At 39.5% G+C, this 21,105-nt stretch overlaps 1 protein-coding gene across 8 annotated transcripts in view; it reads left to right on the forward strand.

The window, feature by feature from the left end:
- Positions 1–2,868: 2,868 nt before the first annotated feature.
- The window catches only part of tead3b (TEA domain family member 3 b), a 41,771-nt gene continuing 23,534 nt past the window's right edge, over positions 2,869–21,105 (forward strand). For all 8 annotated transcript variants that reach the window (XM_074678343.1, XM_074678361.1, XM_074678352.1 and 5 more), the window contains exons 1-2: positions 2,869–3,051; positions 3,387–3,539. The gene's annotated coding sequence lies outside the window, so the exon portion shown is untranslated. The remainder of the gene's footprint in view (positions 3,052–3,386; positions 3,540–21,105) is intronic.

Here is a 21,105-nt window from a genome sequence, read left to right on the forward strand (position 1 = left end):
AACTGTGTATTTGTTTCCTTAGACCCAAATTTGCCAAACAGACATTGAGTCAGGAACAGCTGAGCTGCTAAGACATAAAAATGCTTTATAATCATTTAGGTTTTTTCTTTTTTCAAATTTAATCCTTATTTTTACCCCATTACAATATAAAATCTATTTCTTATCTTGTGGCTTAGACCAGGATGAAAAGGCAACAACTCTGAAAGCACATTGACCAAAGACAAGTCAGAGGAAGTAAAAACAGAAACTGTACCACAAGGGCTGATGGGTAAAGTACGCTACAAACTGAGTTTACAAAGTTTGTTTTCATGTTTCAAACAATAACCCCATCCAAATGTCAACAAATACATTACCTTGTTGCTTTGTGTTGTAAAAAGCCTCTTAAACAAAGAAAGTAGAGTTAAAAGAAAGATGCAATCTCTATCCTCACCACGGTGGCGGGGCAAGTGCCCATGGCAAGTGGGGCCTTTATCGTTAGCGCTAATGCTAGCTTTTCTAGAAAGTCCTCACAGCTCTTTAAGGATATAGCACACAACATTTAACCTACACAACTAGTTCCAAATAATCATAATAATATCAAAATTTATCAATTTGCAGGAATTTTTATGAATTATGTCAGAAGTTTGAAGTTTGTATCTTATTTTGTCATACATATGTCAACTTACAAGACAATGGATTTTTCGAGTTATAGCAAACATTTGACACATCATAATTAAGAGGGGTTTTTTTTGGCTAACTGTCAACAATGTTTATTTTTGAGTGATTTCATGAAACAATCACTCTAAGGTTGAAAGTAAAAGGGATCTTGTCAGAATTCACATAGCTGGTTCTCTCCAAAGGTATTTTAAAGTCAACCACCTTAAACAACTACAGGAAGAAAACCAGATCTTAAGTGTGTAACCAGAGATCTTTTGCTCAAAAACAAAGATTTTACCTAAAATTCAGCTGGAGGAGTTAAACTCTGTCTGATCTTCACATATTTATTTCTAAGCCAATAAACACTTTATGTTTACTCTGCCTTCTGTAGACTAAGTGCCACACATAAAAAGAAAACTTTTTTTGATAAAGCTGCCTTTAATCCCATTTCAAGGCCCTTACAGTAGATTCTTGTCAAAGTGGAACCAAAGTTGTATTTTTGTGACTTTATTATCACAGCAGATAATCACAAAGATAATTCTTCCAGTTCCAGCTTTAAGAGACACCCACGCTGCTCTGTGCGAGCTTCCTGACATGTCGAGAGGAGCTTCAGTCAAAGGAAAAACCTGTTTGAGCTGAGGGCCCTGAGAGCCTCAGAAGAGGTGTGTATTCTGCCTCAACCTGCTCAGGCAGTTGTCCAAACTCGCAGATTAAATGAAGCCTGAAGCTGGCAGCTCTTCTGGACAGATGCTGCAAGGTGAGTTCTTCTTCCTCCCCCCTATTGTCCTCTTTCTGTTACGTGAGCTCCAGCAAAACAACCGCCAAGAGTTTTGTTGTCATTCTTTAAGGCTGATACTGTCTGTGTGTATCTAATAGGTGAGTCAGTTTTAAACCATCTGAACGCTGACGCTCTAAATGTAGGAATGAATGTGTCCTGTTTAAATGTTGCAACCATGTTATTGACCAACAGAAGGAGCTGTTGCTGGACAAAAACACAGTTCAGCTCTAGCTTTGTGTAAAAAGAAACCTTAAAGTTGGACAAATAAAAAGAAAGGGCTGACTTTGTGTTATATAATTAAGAAAATATTCAGTATCAAAGTGGGTCATTATAATATCTGATAGATGCAATATTCTATTAATTAAATAAGTTTTATTCACCTCAGCTGGTTCCTTTTTTTAAAAGTTGTTGTGCCTTTAATAGGAGAAACTCCTTAGCACAAATATGATCATAACAGGCTTTTTGTGTGTCCTCTAAATGAAAATAAAAGTTCAACAGGGAGCTAAAATCAGTACAGTACATCTTATAGGTGTAGAACAAAGCTAAAGATACATTTTATATTATATTATAGCATTAAAATAAATTAAGTACTAAACTTCAGTACACAGTAAACTTGGATTGACTTCTTAAGAGTGTTGTTTCAATTCAGTGTTGAAATGTAATTTATTTTATATGCTGGTACATCCATAAAGCAAACGAAGCTACTTTATTGACTTCATGAAAAATAAAAAAAATAAAAATAAATAAATAAATAAAATTTGAGAAATATAATGTACTTGTAGATTTATACACTTAGATAAATATGAGGACAGTCAAAGTAAGTTTACTCTGACAAAAAATAAAACAGTTTGTATAAAATACAAAATCAGTGTGATCTGTATAGAGACAGTCTGCTATCAAGAATTATCAGACTGTTAATATGTACAGACCAATCAGAATCAAGAACAGAAGGCAGCTGCAATAAAATATACTAGGCTATGTCTCATTCAATGAGGTCATTCTGCATTAAATAAATAAAGCCCATTTACACATTATTTATTCATTTTATTGCTAGTTTCTCTATATCTTAACAAAGATATTCAATGAAAAAAATTAATTTGTTGACTCAAGGCTGCTTTAAACCTAACTAGGTCTGCATTTAAACCATTTTAGTCTTTTGTGATGTGAAAAAATACAAATTTGGACGCCTTTTTGGCTTCATGATTAGGGCCAAAGAACAAATAATGACGAAATTGAAAGAATATGAGTACAACTGTTGATTTTTTTTCTGTTGCACTCCAAATCTCAAAGGGATTTGTCTGTGTTTTAGAGCTTTAAGGTAAGCAGTCTGGTTTTGTGGCGCTCTGTCTCTGCTTGGTTTTGGTGGGCGTGGCCTGTGCTGAAGCCCCGCCCCTCGCGCTTGTTGATTGACGCGCACCGATGGCTCCTCCTTGCAAGTCTTTTCTCTCCCTCCCCCTTCGTTTTCCAGTGTAGTGCGTTGATTTCATACCAAAGTCATACTTAACATTCCACTTATACTGTCAAACCTCTGAGAAATATTAGGGAAAACAACAAGGCGCCAAATTTTAACAAACTAAGTCAAAGTGAGCTGCTGCTCTCTTTGAGGAGGAAAAAGGTGAATCTCGGAGGAAAGAAAGGTAAGTTCTCCTCTAAAGTTTACTCTTTCTGTTTGGAGCTCTTTTCTCGGCACTTTTTTCATGCCGCTTGTCTCGGTTGAAGTTTTCAGATCATTGTCATTTTTTACATTTTTCCGCGCAGCTCCCCGCGTTGGGAGGGAAGAAAACATTTGCAGATTGATAGTCTATTGTGTGTGACTTTCCAAGTGTGCAGGGATATCTCTGACAGCCTCAGTACAATCAGATTTTACACCGGTAGCCCGTTCATTGAGTCGGTGTACTAACAAAAACACAAAGCTGCTCTTTTGACAGCGCAGAAGTGAAGTCAGGATGTTTGTTTTTTGTGTCTCGCTCAGCTCATACCTGGACCCAACTCTTCCAGCCTGGTTCCTCAGGAGGACTGCTGCAGTTTTACCCACAGGCAGAGAAAAGAGAGACACACACACAAACAAGAAGCATTTGGAGGAATACACAACTTCAGTCTGGTTTGGACGTCTGCATCCCAAAAGGTAGGAGAAGTTCTTCTGTCAAAAGAAACAGACAGCAACTGACAGTATTATTTTTTTTTACTGAAAAGATAAATAAAAAATCTGCATTAACTTTTATTTTAGTGTTACTCTGGCAGTGATTTCATTTCTCTACATGGGAATTAACTTCTTATCCAAGAAAAACAAACAACAATGATAAAAAAAAACCTGCTTAAATCTGCTAATCAAGAGTCACTGAGTAAAGATAATCCCAATTTAGGCTCTTTTTGCTCACATGTTTGGATTAGAAACCCCATGTTTTACATAAATCTGAAACTAAACTTATGTTTAGAAAAAAGTCTTTCTAACACAGAAAGTAGTTTCTTAACTTGAAGGAAATGTGTGGTTTAAAACAAAACAAGCACAGAAATCTACCACTTAAAAGTTGTGGAGGGAAATGACTGATCTGCAAAGTGCATACCGAAAATGATTTGGGTTACATCATCAGGATTATGACTCTAGGTTTTACGAACAAGTACCAAAACGTGTGCACCAGTTTATTGGCTTGTCTGAAAAATATGCAACAAGAAATTAAAATAAATAAAGCAACCACATAAATTTTCCTGCTTTGACAACACAAAAGAAGTTTTAATCCATAAGGCTGGATGTTAGAAAAAGATTTTCTTTCTGTGGTTTTTATAAATAATTTTTTGTATGGCGCTTCAACAAACATTTGTTGACTTTAGTTTCATTTCCTCTCCCGTCTTTTCTTCTTTCCTTTGCGCTGACAAAACGCTCCACGTGTTTATTCTCTGCAAAGTCCTCCTAAGAACATAATTCATAGGTGCAGATTTGCGATGCACGGATATGTGGGCCAGCTAATTGTATAATTAAAAGCGGGCCACCTCAGACTACACCTGCTCCCTGCCTGGTGTTTGTTCAGGCTCAGGGGGTAAAAATATTTAGTCCTACCCTCGCCGAGCTGAACGTTGTGAAATATGTATTTAAAGAAGGAAAAAAAAAAAAGCGACGACATGTTAGCACCTCCTTCATCCTAAATTTGAGCAGTCATATGAGCCATGGAGTGAAATCACTGCCAGTCAACAGGTTTGACTGAACAACAGAATGCAGTCTGTCAGGTTCGCCTCAGTAAGCAGAATAACCCGTTAGTGTTTCTGTGAAGCTGCTGTCTGTGTCTCACTGACTGTTTTTACTGCTGTGACATTCCTCACACTTTTCAAACAAAAAAAAAAAGTTTTTGAAAATTAGCAAAGTTTTCAGAGGGATGTGTTGGCACCCTGAGTCCCTCTTTTGCATTTGTGTTTAACAGTCTCTGGTTGAGTTCGAGGCTTTTAAAGATGAAAAAAGCTGATTAGATAACATTCGGTTGAGTTTTCTCCTCAGTTTGTCTTGAAGGTTGAGGTTAAAACGCTTCAAATCGCCTGTCTCAGTCTCTCTTCTTTCCGTCCACATGTGGAAATGATGTTCTGAAATGAAACAACCAAACCAGTACAACCAAACAATGTGTCCTTGGTAAATGAGACCCCGCCAAGATGCCTAATAATAGATTTCAATGCTGATGGGTAAATCTGGAAAGGATTAAGCATTCTGCTGCTCCGACAGATTCTCTCCTCATTGTTTTTAAGCAGCATGAACACATCAGGCCTCCCCGTGCACAATGTGCTCCTTTTTTCCCTCCTCATTTTATGTTTCTCAGCCGTTGTGGATTTCACGTTCTCTGCTGGAGCTTGTGTGAGACTTAAATGCGAGGGGAAAGTTTTACAACTTCACCCATGTCATAGAGGTCAATTAGATTACTTGGGGTAATATCCCCTTAAAGTGGCCGCTTTCTCTCCGTTTTACTCCCCAGCTGTGTGCCTTCAGGCGCTTTATCAGAGAGAAGTCTTAATGAGCTTGTGCTCACGTGAAAAAGTCTGTTATCTTCTCATGTGCTTTTATTTCTAAACCACAACTTAAATCAGAAACCGTCCTGACTCTACAGGTATTTCAGATCAGTTGTGTCTGAACTTCTCTTTTCTTGCTCAGCGGTTTGTTTACTCTCAGCAGCAGCTTCACCCGTTTGTGTCAAACCCTCAGAAGAGTGGCTAATGAGCTTTTGCCCATTTGTGCAGACGTTGGTTTGCTTTTTAGCACCATCCCCACAAGTGTTCGTCCAAATGGTGGACACTTGCCCCTCTGTCAGCCAGGATCTGAACAAACACCACTTATGTCTGCGTGGAGAGCACACAGAGGGCCTCAGAGAAGAGCCTGCAGTGCTCAGCGGAGGGCATTAGTGACAATCTGGAAAACAATGTGCAGTTTGAGGAGCGCAGGCAGAGGTTGGATAAAATGAAGTCAATCAAGAGCTATTTCAGCAGAGATAGCACAAAATGAATCAATCAATTCAAGCATTTCTAGCTCCCACGAAACTCATCTTTACAGATACTACATATCCACGACAAACATACTCGTGACCCTGGAGATGCCTTTTTTGAGGGGCTTCTCATGTTACACTTACAAGATCCAATAATTTCAAAAGCAATTCTTCAACCCAAATGTCTGATGAGATCTGGAAGAGTTTAGTTTGGCCATGAATTATGTTTTTTGTGTGAAGGTAGCTTATTATGTTACAGGTGCATGAATATAAAAATAGAGAAGATCAATGGAAAGTAAAGAAAAGTTAAGTCTTATATTCATAACCTCAAGACACAGATCAACACAGGGTAGAAAATATGGCTATAATTCTTGGAGAAAAAAATGTGCAATACATTGGCTTTGGTGTATAAAATGGTCGTAAGGTTTGTGCCAGATGTTGCAAAGCTAAAGTTTAACTGATGAGGCAGTATGCTATAGAAATTAATGTAATTAACCACAAAATCTAAGCTAGGATACTCCAGCACGGATCCTTCAAAGGATATATCCCTGCTAACCTGCACTAACAGCTCAGGCTGAACTGAAATGAGAACCTCTGGTGTACGGAGGATTTCCTGGTCCCATCATGAGCTGTTCCCGCCTTAACACTGGTGTCACATAGTGCTGCCTGCGTCGCCTAGCTGTAGATGTAGCCAGCTGGCGAGCTAGCTAACAAAGCTAACATCATATAACTTGAGCTCACACCATAAAAAAAAGTTGCTGTAAATTTAAGAGTAACTTACTCGCACTTTTCTGCTCGGTACTGTAAAATTTACAGAATTTTCAGAAAAGATTCACAGTGAGCTACTACAAAGATTACGGTAAAATAGTGTTATGATTACGAAACTCAGTTACAGTGCATGGACAACACTTTAGTAATGTAACTTTTTACATTCATATAGCTCACTGTTGAGTTGAAACCATATGCTTTCATTTTACAGTGTGTTACTTCATTGTTTGAAGAGTCTGCCATCTTCTTCAAACTAATAGAGGATGCACTTAACGCTCATCCCATGGCCCAGGAAACAAAAGATAAACCTGTTATAGCATTATAAAGCAAATATGACGAATTCCTGATGAAGATGAAGATGTGCAGTGTTTTTTTCTGTCATTAATTTTTTTGAAGAATATTTTAATGATGAAGACTGAAAACAAATATTGTTTTTTGTGTATGTGTGTGTGTGGACCTTCAGAAAGAAGTAGTTATTTCAGTAATAACTAACCAGATCTTAGTTTAAAGCTACTGTGAGAAGCTTTCATGGAATACATCAAAAAAAATTAAAGAAGTCCGTGTACAGCGCGCTGTTAACCACTCTGTCTGACACCTCCCACACAGCAAAGATTTGACGCTTTGAAATTATAAAAATAATCTGCTGAATGATAATCTGATGGCCTTGATTGCTTTTGTAGTTCATGAAAAGGCATCACTTTTAATTTCTGTTTTATTATCAGCTGGAAAATGCTTCTTCATGAACTTTAATTCAAAAAGGAAATGAATACACAACAGATATAACACCAAACCCTTTCTTCACTTTGATTCCTCAGTGAAACTTTTATCAACATTGTTTTCACATTAATGCACCACACATGTTTACATATGCTCCAAACCATGAGCTTTTAACAGATAAGCTTCCTGGCCTCCTGTTCGGACTCGGCTCAGGGGAGGAGCCGGGGAGTGGCCTAGAACAGTGTACTCTTTGTGTCAGCTGTCCCCAAGTTACTGAACGTTTCTCGCTTTCCAGCGACCAACTTTTGGCAGCCCTTTAACACATAAATCTGCTGTAAAGAGGAAGAAGAGTTAGAGGCGTCCACGAGAGTGTGTGTGCCAGTTTCTGTCTCCTATGGCCGGGTTTGTAGCGATAACAGGAGACTCAGACTCTCACTGGGTTTGTCTGGTGTTCCAGAGACGTATGTGTGTGTGTGTGTGTGTGTGCGTGTGTGTGTGTGTGTGTGTGTGTGTGTGTGTGTGTGTGTGTGTGTGTGTGTGTGTGTGTGTGTGTGTGTGTGTGTGTGTGCGTGTGTGTGTGTGTCTCTGGAGCTCCAGTGACCCAAGGGCACTCATGTGAAACCCCTTTAATCCCTGCGCTCAGAGTGTTTTGGGTTGGGGGATGATCCTTCCCCGGCACCGAGTTTTGGTTGCTCCTAATATAAAACAACACAGGTGTTCCTGAGGGAGATTAAAGAGAGCAACAAGTTTATTTTTTATATGTTATCATAAGTTTGTCTTCCTGTAAATCCCCTCTATATGTCCATGATCAAAGCCTTCTCTCCTTTTAATGCCCTGTTCCACATTTTCTCTGGTTAGATGAGTTATTGGCTGGAGCTTTCTGCTGCAGAGTTCTGCATGTCTTAAAGGTTTCACAGATTATGGCTTCAAACCGCTCGACTCGCCACAAAATGACCAATTCAGGCCTGAATGGCTTCTCCGCTACGTTTGCTGGAAAATTTCCGATTAAAATGCTGATTCAGGCCGTAAAGAAAAAAGAAAAAGAAGGACCCTGGCACACTCGCTCTGTTTTGTGTCAGTCTTTCCCTCTTTTCAGCTGGATTCAGGATTAATTCTCTGCAAGTGTCATAAGTCAAGGTAGACCACATAGAAAGCAGTGTAAAAATAGACTGATGAAGGGATGAATCAGACTGTATGTTCATGCTCTGACTCGACTTTTGATGCTTATTAATCCACCTGAGTCTGGCTGTGACTCATTTCGGAAACCTGTAACCTTTCTTAACTCATGGTGTGTAGGCCTACCTACACGCTGCAGGATTTATGTGCAAAAAAACAACAAACAGGAGTCAGATGAGGTGGATTTCTAGCAGAAATAAGTCCAACTCTGATTATATCTGCACATTTTTGTTCCTGCATGAGCGTTTTTGTTTTTCTTGGGCATGCAGCTGGTATCAAACGGCAGATGTTTAACTGGACGTGGTAGCATGTGGTGTGTGTGTGTGTGTGTGTGTGTGTGTGTGTGTGTGTGAGAGTTCATGTGTGTCTTGACTTTTCTCTCTGCCTCTTGCCGTGTGAGCTGTTGGCTGCATGGCCCTCCTCCTCCTCCCTCCTCCTCCTCCTCTCACTCTCAGCTCTGATTGTTTCCTGAGCGCCGTGCCAGATAGGAAGTAGGAGGAAGTTATTGGAGGAGCTGCAGAGAATTTATTAGGGCCAAACACAGACAGAGGAGCAGAGGAGCAGAGAGGAGGGGAGGCTAATTTTTCTGGAAAGACGGAACTTTTTATGAACTTAAAGAAAGCTGCAGATGCATCCCCAGCAATAAGCAGCTCCAACACTTCATGTGTCTGAAAAGCAGAGTTTTTCTGCAGCTCTCCTGGCCTACAACCTAAAATGTTTTCTTTATCTGTAATCTGACCTTAGAGAGCAGCTGCTCCTTCTGCCACCAAGTCCTGTTGTTTCTCCTGACAAGTGTGTGTTTGTGTGGCTGTTGGTGTGTGCTTGTGAGAGGAGGGAAGGAGGAAGGGGAGGGTAGAGGGGGGCTCACTTTACATCTGTGAGCGCCCCTCAAACTTAACTAGTCTGTGTGCTTCCTCATGTGGCGGAGTTTTTAGGCTGCGGATTTGTCCCCGTGTCTAAAAGTGAAGTTGGATGGAGGTGTGTTTTACTCTCAGCTGAGCAGGGGGGCTTTTGGCTGCCAGCTGGGGTCTGCTCACTGCCAAGAAGTCTCCAAACCACCACAGCAACTCGACAAAAGCTGCCTCTCTAAAGAGCCAAACACATCCTGTCGAGTGTTGGTGTACAAACAAAAAGAAGTGTATACAATGCATAATGCTAATGTGGAGTAATGGAAGGATTTGCAAACACAGCAGGGTTAACGGATGATCACAAGGATGAGGCACAAACTTAAATCTGTTCCCAATCTGCTGTGAAGATGAGTCAGGAGGATTGAGTCATGAAGATGGGAGTGATAGAAGACAGAGGCGGATTATCATTCACTGAGTTTGATGAGACCAATATTCACTTTAGGAAGAAGAAATATCATTAGAAGACTGATTACCCAATGTTTAAATTATTGTGCTGTGTTACCTGAAAGCCGGCACGTCCATGTTCATATGACCCCACCTTTCATCTTACAATGTATGTATTACGGCACTAAAATGAATCATGTCTTGAACTATGTGTACAGTTACATTTTCAAGGCAAGTGCACAAACAAAACCAAAGTACATCTAGCTAACTTCTCACAAAACTACATTTGGTCTGTTTATGGGCTGCTTGCATAAAGCCAAAGCTCTTACATCTGATGTGTTTTAGTAAATGTATTCATCATGATGTGAAAATGTGCTTTATGAATAACCAGAGTGCAAAAAAATATCAGAATACACAAGACGAGATTGAAGCTATGAAATTGAGCAGAAAAGACAAAAAAATAGTCAGAACTGTTCAGATTGCAGGATAAGAGTTATTTAAGGCTAAAATGTTGTTTGTAGGTCAAAATAAAGATAAATATAAAGTTAATTTAAAAATCATCAAAATTAATCCAGATAAAATCCTGAACCGGAGATAACACCCTGATGTATTTTCCCCATATTATCTCTTAATAAAAAAGCAGAGTTTGCCGATGTTGACACAGGATGTAACACCTTAGAAAACTGACCACTTATCATCTGGTGTCTAGAGACAACTGAGGGATAGGTGGGGTTTATTTTTTCCAAGAACAACTAAAATAAATAATTCACAATAGGGGTTGGTACTAAATTAGGTACTTTTATAGTTACCGACCAAATTCTGTCAAAAGTACCGGGTACCGATGAACGTAAAACCAAAAGGTACCATGTGTAGGTACCAAAATGCATCCTTGTGACTGTGAGGGAGTGGAAAAGTAGGCGATTTTCCATGCTGGACATGACCACAGCATTGTAAGGTTATATATTGAATAATAAATATCTTAAATAGAATATATATATATATATATATATATATATATTTTTTTTTTTTTCTGAAACAAATTGATATTTTTTACCACACAAACGCAAAAAAGAACAGAAAATTGGTACCGTTGAGCATTGGTACCGATTGCCAGGAACCAGGCATTGGTACCATATCATTTCAAATGTACCCATCCCCAGTTCACAAATGGGGTATTCATATATTACTTTCATGGTTATAGTCATGTCTATGAGAACTCCTGGCCCTTGGTCATTTTCACTGAATCAAATGTAGCTTTCTTTGAAAACAGTTTGGACCACAGGGGGAAATTGTCATACTGGTACTTTCCCTCAGCTTCACAGAGCATGTCAGTGTCTTTTAGATTATTGTTTTGGCTTTTCAAGCATGTGAGGGCTTTCTGATGGTTATGGAAGAGTCTTGAATTTATTCTCATGTCTCTAAATGACCAACTAAATCAGGGATCTCAAACTTGTGCCATGGAGGGCCAAGAGGCTGCAGGTTTTCTTTCCAACCAAAAACTCCACCAGTTGATTTCACTGATTATTCTCAGCTGTCTGCTTGAAGGTGAGATAATCAGTGAAATCAGCTGGTGGAGTTTTTGGTTGGAAAGAAAACCTGCAGCCTCTTGTCCCTGCATGGCACCAGTTTAAGATCCCTGCACTAAAGCAAACACAAGTATGATTACACCTGAGCTACCACTGGTTCCTCTTAATGCCTGCTGTAGAAAAGGTGTCAGACAATGTGTCAAACTGCACGCTGTTGGAAAATATGCCACCATTTTTTTCTTTGATATTTGATAACAAGGCTTAGATGTGATTAAGGATGGGTACCTTTCACATTTAAAACAATACGGTACCGATGCTGTACCTGGCAATCAGTATCGGTACTCAACCGTACCAATATTCAGTACTTTTGTGTGTGTATTGTACTGAACAAATATTTATTTGTTCAATAAAATCTCAAGTTTTTCAATTTACATTTAAAATATTTATTCTTTAACATATAACCTTACAATGCTGAGTTCATGTTCAGCTTGGAAAATTGCCTACTTTTCCAATCACTCAAAGTCACAAGGATGCGTTAAAGTACCTAAATATGTTAAAGTTTGAATTTATGTGAATCAGTTCTCAGTACTACAGACAGAATTTGGTCATTACCTATGGAAATACGAAATTCGGTGTGTATACAACTTTATTTTATGCTTACATGATGTTTATTTTAAAGAAATTGGTGAGCTTCTGTATCCTTCAAGCTCCTGACTTGTCCTCTCTTTACCTGTCTGTATCTAAAATGATTTAGATATATTGATACAGATATAAATAAAGTTAGTCGTCTCAATTTGTGAAAAAATACAACAAAGATTAGCCACTCATGCTGGGTGGAAAAACCAGCAAAGAACAAAAATGTGCTGCAATGGTGTGTCCAGATTTGTTAACTTGAGTGGCCTAACTGGGGCGCTGACACGTTCTTTATATTCCCGTTTAAAGCTTTTAACTTAAAGAGTTAAATAACTGGCAACAAGCAGTGTATAAATCTTCTAACTTCTGTTTTTATTTTTTAAAGATTCAAAATAAAAATGTTGTCCAAAACCAATAAATCAAAATACTGTGTTATTCAGCGTTCCCTGTAATATAGCGTTCCAACATAAGAAAATGTGCTTCTTGGAAAACTACAAGCAGGCTGTTGCAACCCAGTCCAAAAACCTGATTTCTACAAAAGTCCTGCCTCTTACAAGGCAATTAGCCAATCATATCTCAGGACTTTGGGGCGGCACCATGGGTGGCCAATCATATTTCAAAGGCTGCTCCCCTGGACACACCTCTGGTTCCAAGGGGTCGCCAAAATAAAGTTCCTCACTTGATCTTTATGGTTTCATTCTTTCTTTGGACCATCAGGAGTGTTTTATTTCATCTAAACCCTGTGATAAATCCTCTGTTTTACTGCCTGCAAAGCAGCTGACAGCAGACGGACAAATTTAGCTACTAGCATGGAAACGTATTGTAGCATCTGGCAGCTCAAGAGCTTACTATATCCTGTAGGAGTTGGCAGATCACTGCTCATGTTGTTTCTTATCAGTAATCAGGGGTTTCTTTTTAGAGGTTTACATACCCAAACTTCTTCGACTTTATTTTTAGGCTACAGTTACAGAACCTGTTTGCTTACAATGCTAGCAGACAGCCGTAAGCTCAGACATATCTCTATAGCTTTGTTTAGTAGTAGATTGAGACCAGACATGCAATGGAGGACGTTACTCCAAAGTTTGAAAGAGTGAAAACTCATTCTGTGGTTACTCACGCCTTGAAATCACATTTTTTTTATCCCACTGTTTGGAGTTTGCTGCTTTAAAAGTGTTTTCTGTTTGAGATAGCCTGGGAAACACACATTATTGCCTGTTTGTTTGGTTGCTGTTGCACAGTGGTTAAATTATTTTCATGAATAACATCAAATAGGGTCATGATTAAGTGCAGCCAGACCAGGCACTACCCATTTGTGGTACCAAGAGGAGCCAGTGTCTGTTAAATCCAGAGAAATCTTAGCTGGATTGAAAAATCACTTAAGCAGGTCTTCAGTTTGAAATTAATAAGATGATATGTTAATTAAGAGACAAATCACGAAGCACGTTGAGATATGAGCTTTACTGTACACATAGTTCTTACTAATGCTCCTGTCTGAGCTCAACAGGCTCGCATGGCTCTCATGGTGGGATGTTTAGTCTCAGGATCTATTTTTCTAATCCATCCTGTTTGGTCGTTTCTCTGAATGTTCCTTTCTCACCGTTAGCTTGAAGGAGAAAAGTAACCATCAGGCCATAAAAATCTGAGACATGACAGAGAAATTTTGACTCAAGGTCTCGTCTTCAGATTCCTGAGCCTGAGTAGAAACCCAGCTGCTGGAGGACTGAGATGATCTAATGTTCAGCAGGAGATAAAATGAAGGATTTCAGAAATGCTAGCTCTGCTTTTTGTGGCTGAATCAGTGTTTGTGTGTGTGTATCATGCTGTGGTCCTCTTGTCATTAGTGGTACACACTCCCTCTGTTTGTTTCCCTGCTTGCCGGTGTTTGTAAGGGATTTCCTTCACTCTGTGGCACACTTAAACAAATGCCTGTGATGGAATCCCTCTCCTGATTCAGACTGTACACCGCCAGCGCTCCTCCATGTGACCCGGCAGCCTGAGAGTGACTCAGTAGAATTACAGGAATTCATCGGGACATTTCACCGCACACACTCCTGTCTAGGAAAAAACGAGAGAGAAGGAAACGCAGCGCGGTGCCGGTAATCTGCTCGGTTCGCAGACTGAGTCGCAGCAGAGATAAGCCGATTGCTGCAAACAGACTGCAATGTGATCGCTGCAGCAGGGCTGGGAAAAATAGGAAGAGGGATTCTGGTGCATGAATGGTGCTGTTTCAGTGAATGTGCTGCCGCATAGTTCTGCTGCATTTTCCTGCTGCACTCAGGAATTCTGCAGCACGCTGCTGTCTGGGTGGGAGAGGAGGTGTGTCCCTGAATTTGTCATAAATACAGGAGCTGTGTTATTATTCTATCGGGACTGTTCAGTGACTCCTCTCATCAGTCAGCAGGCTGAGGGAGTTCAAACACAAGTATGTGCAACAGATAATAAATAAAAAGCTGGGTTGGTTGAACATAAAGCAAACATTTAGTTATTTTTTCGACACAAAAACTGATAAGAGACACGAAACTTGGGGGGTAGAGAGAAAGACAGAGGGAAGACATGCAGCAAAGATCTGTGGCTGGGAGGGGAATCATGAACTGCTGTGGTGGGGACTATAGCTGCTGTACATGGGGTGCACCCAAACAACAAATAATAAAGTGAAATGTCCCCATCATTAGTTTTTAAGTAGAGTTAAAGAGACCAAAAAGAGGGGTGCACCGATCACAATTTTCTGTCCAATCACCGATCTTTAAAAAGCTTGACCTGCTGATACCGATTTGGGCTGGTACCGATTTTTATTTTTTGTTTTTTATTTTTTATTCCTGACAGCATATACCTTCATACTCCAATCTTATTCCATTGAGAATCACTGAACAATACCTGTGAAACAATAAAATCTTTATGTTTTAACTTAAACAACCAATAAAGTATCCTAAGTTTTAGGTTTCGGAGCAAATAGCGACAATAGCTGGCTGTCAGACCTTTCCGGAGGTATATAAGATCAGTTTCATATTTAAGGATGGGCCAATCACTGATCACAGATACCCCAAAATTAAGGAAATCAGCACAAGTCTACCAAAAAGTAAAAAGAAAAAAAAGAAAAGAACAAAACAAGAACAAAAAGAAATTGTAAACATGATGCAGATTTAATTTCTGATGTAGATAATTGGACTAAATATGTTATTAAAAGTGTTAATGTGTGTAGGTGGCACATGTGTAATTTTCTATTGTGAGAGCTACACTGTCTAACTTATGGTATATTAAAGCAATTCACAGTTTAACCTTGAATGAATTTGCTAATTGAAGCATTATTCTGAAAGCAAAAAAGTCTAACTTTAGCTGATTCCAGGAATTTCTTTTTTAATAGCTTTTGTCGAATTTTAGTGAAAGTTTTTTTTTACTTTGAGCTGATGGTTTAACAAAAACAATAAAAGCTGTTTTCTTTTTCGCTCTGGAAAATTGTAGTAAGCATTTTTTTACAGCGGTCTGGCATCGTACACACAGAATTATTAACTTCTAAATCATAGTAATATCCATATCAATAGATAAAAATAATAGCATGTGACAGCCTCACTGAGTCAAAGGCTCAGACTTGGCTCAGGAGAGCATGACAGTGAGTTTTGTAACAGCTGGTCTAATTTATTCAACATGTTGATTACAAAAGGTTTTATTCTGAAATGACGCTGTGGTTGTGAATCATGTTTGAAAATCTGATCCCAAAGGTTTCCCATCTGGACACTTTTCATAAGAGCTTGTTGAGATTTGTGTTTTCTGTTTTTTTTGCTGAGCTCAAGTCCGTAAATCTGTCTGAGTAACTTTATTTATTGGTCACTTTTATCGTGAAGACATGACGATAGTCCTGATTTTCAATCCTGTGACTCCAATAAGAGGATGTGCTGAAAAAAAAAGTTCTCCTCTGACAAAGCCCTGCCTCTCGTCCGAGCTTGGGGCGTCACAAAGCGGCAGCGTGTTCACTGCTGATGTTGCATTCCAGCTGGAACAATCCCACTGTTTTCCAGACCCCAAAGTGGACGCCTAAATTGGACAACACCCCCTCCTCCCTTTCCCCCCACCTCTCCTCACCCCACAAACACACCCCCTTTTTCTCCCCCTTTGCTCTCCAACCAACCACCAACCCACCCACCACCCACTCCTCCCATACACGCATCCCCTGGTCTCCTGTCCTTATTTGGGTAGAGACGTTCTGAGAGCCGGGTGGAAGAGGGGGAGGCGGAGGAGGGAGGGAGAGGGGGAGAGAGGGGGGAGGGAGGGCGTTGGGTTGACACAAGGGAGGCAGGAGGAGAAACAGTGAGCACTCGCGGCCCTTTCTTAATAAGGACATGTCTGGAATTCAGGCCCCTCTCTCGCTGAAGAGCCTCTCTTGAACGCTCTCTCGTGAACACAGCGAGGTCGTCAGATCTGAACGCAGCTTGTTGCTCTTCACGGCTCGCAGTTTGCAGTGTTTTCTCTGCTATAATTGGAGATAAACAATAGATCTGCCGCCCCTCCCTCCCTCTGTCCCTCTCTTTCTCTGTCTATGATTATTACCCCGCCTGTACTCAAGCTGTGGCCCTGCAGCACCTGTGCCTCCATTAATGAAATACTTTGAGCTGCCTGAAAGACATTTACACAGTAGACCACACAGACAGCAGGGCTGAGCTCTGCTGAGGCAGAAACTGCATTTTAGGGTTACAGCGTATAAGTTAAGGTCTCTATGAACATTGTTCTGTATGTTTATTTTAATTTGTAGCAGCATGCAGCTTTTAGCAGAAAGACACTGAGAAAACTCTCATGAGTAATGTCATGACGGACTGCCAAAGATGTTGAAATACTTCTGAAACAATGGCTAACCTGTTCCATTCCTTATGCAAGCGATTGTTTTAATTAATACTTTCTGATCTAATCATAACGACATTAAACTAGTCAAAGTCTGATGATGTTTTTTTTACGCTGAAAGCGGTAAACGGTGAATGAATTGACTGGAAGAGTATTCAGTGGCTTCTATTTTGGTCATTGAATTATTCTTCAGCCGTCATTCAAGCATAGCCGACCAGTCCACGCTGCTTACACCATTTCATTCATAAATATTTCATGCTTGGTCAGGCATGGGTATAAATTGAAAAGCTTCAGGGTTTGGAAGAGCAGCATAATGAAGCCAGTGTGGATAGTGTAGAAACGTGCAGTTCCTCAAGTGTCCACTTGAGGCTGACTCCAGAAGTCTCAGCTCTCACATTAGCGGCCATTTTAAAATTCTATTTTCTGTACTTGGATTAAAGAGCCTGGTACATGCCAACTGTTTTGTTTGGGAGGGGCAGTACTGACTTACAGGTAGGTGCTCTTGTAGCTTTAAACAGGAGTCTTGAGTCCAGCCTTGGCTCAGCCTCTTTGTCTGTTTCTAGAAAAACCAAAAGTTAGGTTGAGTCAGTATTTCTGACTAACCAAAAGTCATTGTTAGGCTTTGAAACTTTCCAATGTATGACATCACTATGACTGTGTTGATGATTACGCTCTTTGTCAGACTTAAGAGCAGCTTTTTTAGTAAGTTGTAGTCAGTATTTCCATCATGGTGATTACAGGTGAGAATTGCTTGGAATTCATTGGTACCAATTGTGCTTCTCAGTCTAATTCTTTGTTTTCTCTTGTCTATAAATGTGAATTTTTGGAGAGGCAAAAAGTAAACCTGACAGTTTTTTGTGTAGGATAAATATTCAGTGCCTGTCTTCAAGGTTACCTTTTGTTGACCAGTGTTCTGGTTCAAAAAGTTATTGTGTTAACTAGCCACCTTTAGCCAACCGTGTTGTATCACTGGTTGTTCAGGTTACAACAGCTATTGAAACACAGACAGTATCCTCCTAAATAAAACCAAGTTCATATACTCATCAGATAAACCATATGCTTTTGATAAAAAAGAGGTATTTAAATGAAGGACAAGAGTTAACAGGGTCGCCCTTTTAACCAAAACACCAGTGGGATAGAGCACTGCCATTAATGCATGTGTAGCTTTCTTTCAGCACGTCATGATGTTTCCACCTTGGTTTGAAATCACACGGCTACAGGTTATGCTATCAGCAGCAGTTTATTTTAAAACTTAACCACACTTCTTGTCCACCATGTTTACTTCACTGACTCCATATTGGTAGCTTACATGTTCGGCGTCAATATGTGAGGTGTTTGGCAGAAAGGTGAATGATCTTGATGGCTTGAAATTAGTGGAACTGGCTCTCGATTCCCAAACCCAATGTTGAGCACTACTAATCCATCAAATGACATAAGATGTCTTGAAATGTAAATAAAGCATCAAACGGGAGGTGTACATAAGGTTTTGATTGAGAAATCAAGCTGAAGCATTTTGCAGTTCTCACATGGATCAAGCAGATGAAAAACACTTGTTGGACACTAAAAGGAACAAACCGTCTCATCAAATAGCAGATTAGCATAATTGTGAGCATGTTGCTGTTCATTCTGCCGCTGTTTCCTCTTTCTCCCCTAAATTTGATTATCCAAGATAAAAGAAATGAAAACATTTTTGTAGTTAGCACAGCTGACTGTCAAAGCTAGCTCCTCCAAGACTCTGGGCTCCCATTGTAGAGATGTCTGTTGTGCCATTTACAGCTGCTGCAGGTTGAACTGATGAAATTTCTCACATTACAAAATTTGACCCATGAGTTTATGAAATATTTTCTATGAAAACAATATCACAAAGTTCCCTGTTCATTCAGCTTCATTTCTATTCACTGAGTAATTTACTTTCTCTTGCTTTGGTTGTTGTCTTTGTATCGGTATCATGCACTCACTCAAACGCTGGCAGGACTGAATACGATTAAACTAGCTCTGACTGTGGTCGTATGACGTCTGTGGTGGCTGGGACAGATCCAGCCGTGTGATCTGTGCAGACGGAGTCGGATCACTTGAGCTCCTGATCAGATCTCAGTTTCCGTGTTGAGTTTTCACACCATGACCCTGCAGCAGAAGCTCCACCATAACCAATATCCTCTCTGCTAAAATTAGCTGCTGGACTTGTGGATATTTCTCAAACTCTCGTTTGGGGTCATTGACGTCCATAAATTCCCCCTTGTGTGTTACGTGTGGTGTAATGTCACGGAAGGATCTGTGACGGATCCACCCGCCTTTGATGTTTTATAATTCCAGTTTAACGATGATAGGAGGGAAAGGAAGCATCACTAAGCCTCCCTTCTGCTTCTTCACCACTTTGTGGTTTGTTGGATGGTTGAACTGCAGCCGTCATAAAGTGTGAATCTTTCCCAAATATGAAAAAATAAATGGGGAATAGAAGACAAAGACTTCTCTCTTTTAACGATTTAACATCTTCCATTTGATTTTATATGTCATGCTGCAGATTTCGTCCCTCTTCTCAGAATGCTGTCTGCACAGTTTGTGTCATTACACTGTGAAGAATCACTAAATAGGCCTCAAGAACAAGAGTTCTGCTGATTTGCATGGAAATTTTCATACGTAGATTTTCCAAATGCATTTGCAAGTTCGCATCACATTTCAAGACCAAAATGTTTCGTTTATGTGCTGCTAGTAACAATACCTGACTCTGTAGCTGTGCAAAGCATCATAAAAGAGTTCAAATGCATGGTTTTATAATGGAGAAACAACTGAAAACAGATCCTGTATCTCACAACTGTCACATAAACTCTTAATATAAATATAATTTAATCACTCCTCTATTTGTACCAGTGATGCCTTATTTTCTGTCCGCATCTGCAGAAATGCTGCAGCAGAAACACAAGCATCCTGGGAGGATCATGGTTACCTCATAGACTGCTGTTGGAGAAACAACACAATGCTGAAAAGGCAGCTTGAAAAATACTTAAGATCTTTGCCTGCAGTCAGCCATAAGCCAACCACATCGGGACACAGTTCCCAGACCGCATGAATTCTTTGAGGCCAGTGCTGATTAGTGAGGTTCTTAAGCTTCGTTTTATGGAATATCTTGAATTCATTTGGCTGTTTCACAGACATAAAATATAGGAAATTATAGTAATGATTACGGCTGACATTGTTTGTTCATCCAGATTTAATGACTGCAATAAAGAAAATGTCAAAAAAGCCAAAGTTGTGATCTAAAGATGAATAACATTCTTTATCCTAAGCATCTCTCATTAAGTTTTACATAAACTCAGATTATTCCGGACCTTATTTGTTGCTTCCCAAGTCATTAAATTTATGAGAGTTTAAAAGAAAAACAGAGGACAAATAGAGCAGGGATTAAGGTCAACCAATGTGAAAGGTGCTAAGAAGGTTACAGAATTACATTATCAGATTATTTTTCCTTTTTTTTTGTTGAAGGTGAAAATTGATGATCTGAAGCTGTGTCAAGTGCTAAATTGAAACCAAGCAAACAGCTCAGTGTGTGTTACTGTGTATGCAAAGCAGCAGTGGAGGTGTTGTGAGGAAACTATCCAGTGATTCATGAAACCTGCTCATCCAGAACAAACACCACGAGAGGTTTTCAGGTTTCAACATACCTGCCTGATTGGCCCCACGCACGAGTGTCACAAAATTAATCCACTGCTGGAGATAAGGCTGATGTCAGGTTGATGTTAGTTTGGATGATTCAGTGTGGGAGTGAATTTAGTCATACATATTTCAACATATTTACTGTTGCTTCTGATGTGTTTGTGATAGAGTTGATATTTTCTCGTGCTTCAAATAAAAAAACACTTTACTGACTAAATAAGGAGAAATCCTTCCAAGCATTCCCACTGTGATAAGACTTTTTTAGAATTAAAAACTACAAAGTGTCAAATTACCAATATCACAAAATAATGAAACTTTTCATCTCTTGGTTGTTATACTGTGTTTTTTTTCATATCTGACTGCAAATCCCTTCTGCATTTGCTGTGGTTTATGCAAAAATTCATTAAAAAATACTCATGAGGGCCGACTGCAGCTTTTCACCATGAGTAATTTTTTTTACAATCTGATAAACTTTGTATGCATTTAAGGATTTTCCATTTCTGCGCTTATCCCGTGACAAATCTACCAGACCAAAACTAAGTCCTAAATCAACAAAGATAAACACACAAATGATGCATCATTTTTATATGAAGCAGTATTTTCTTAAACATCTGAGTGCTTTAGTGTGTCAGCCCCTCAGG

Source organism: Halichoeres trimaculatus, unplaced genomic scaffold (assembly GCF_033239565.1).
Source record: "Halichoeres trimaculatus isolate MK-OKI-2021-1 unplaced genomic scaffold, fHalTri1.1 fHalTri1_scaffold_1, whole genome shotgun sequence".
Classification (NCBI taxonomy): domain Eukaryota; kingdom Metazoa; phylum Chordata; class Actinopteri; order Labriformes; family Labridae; genus Halichoeres; species Halichoeres trimaculatus.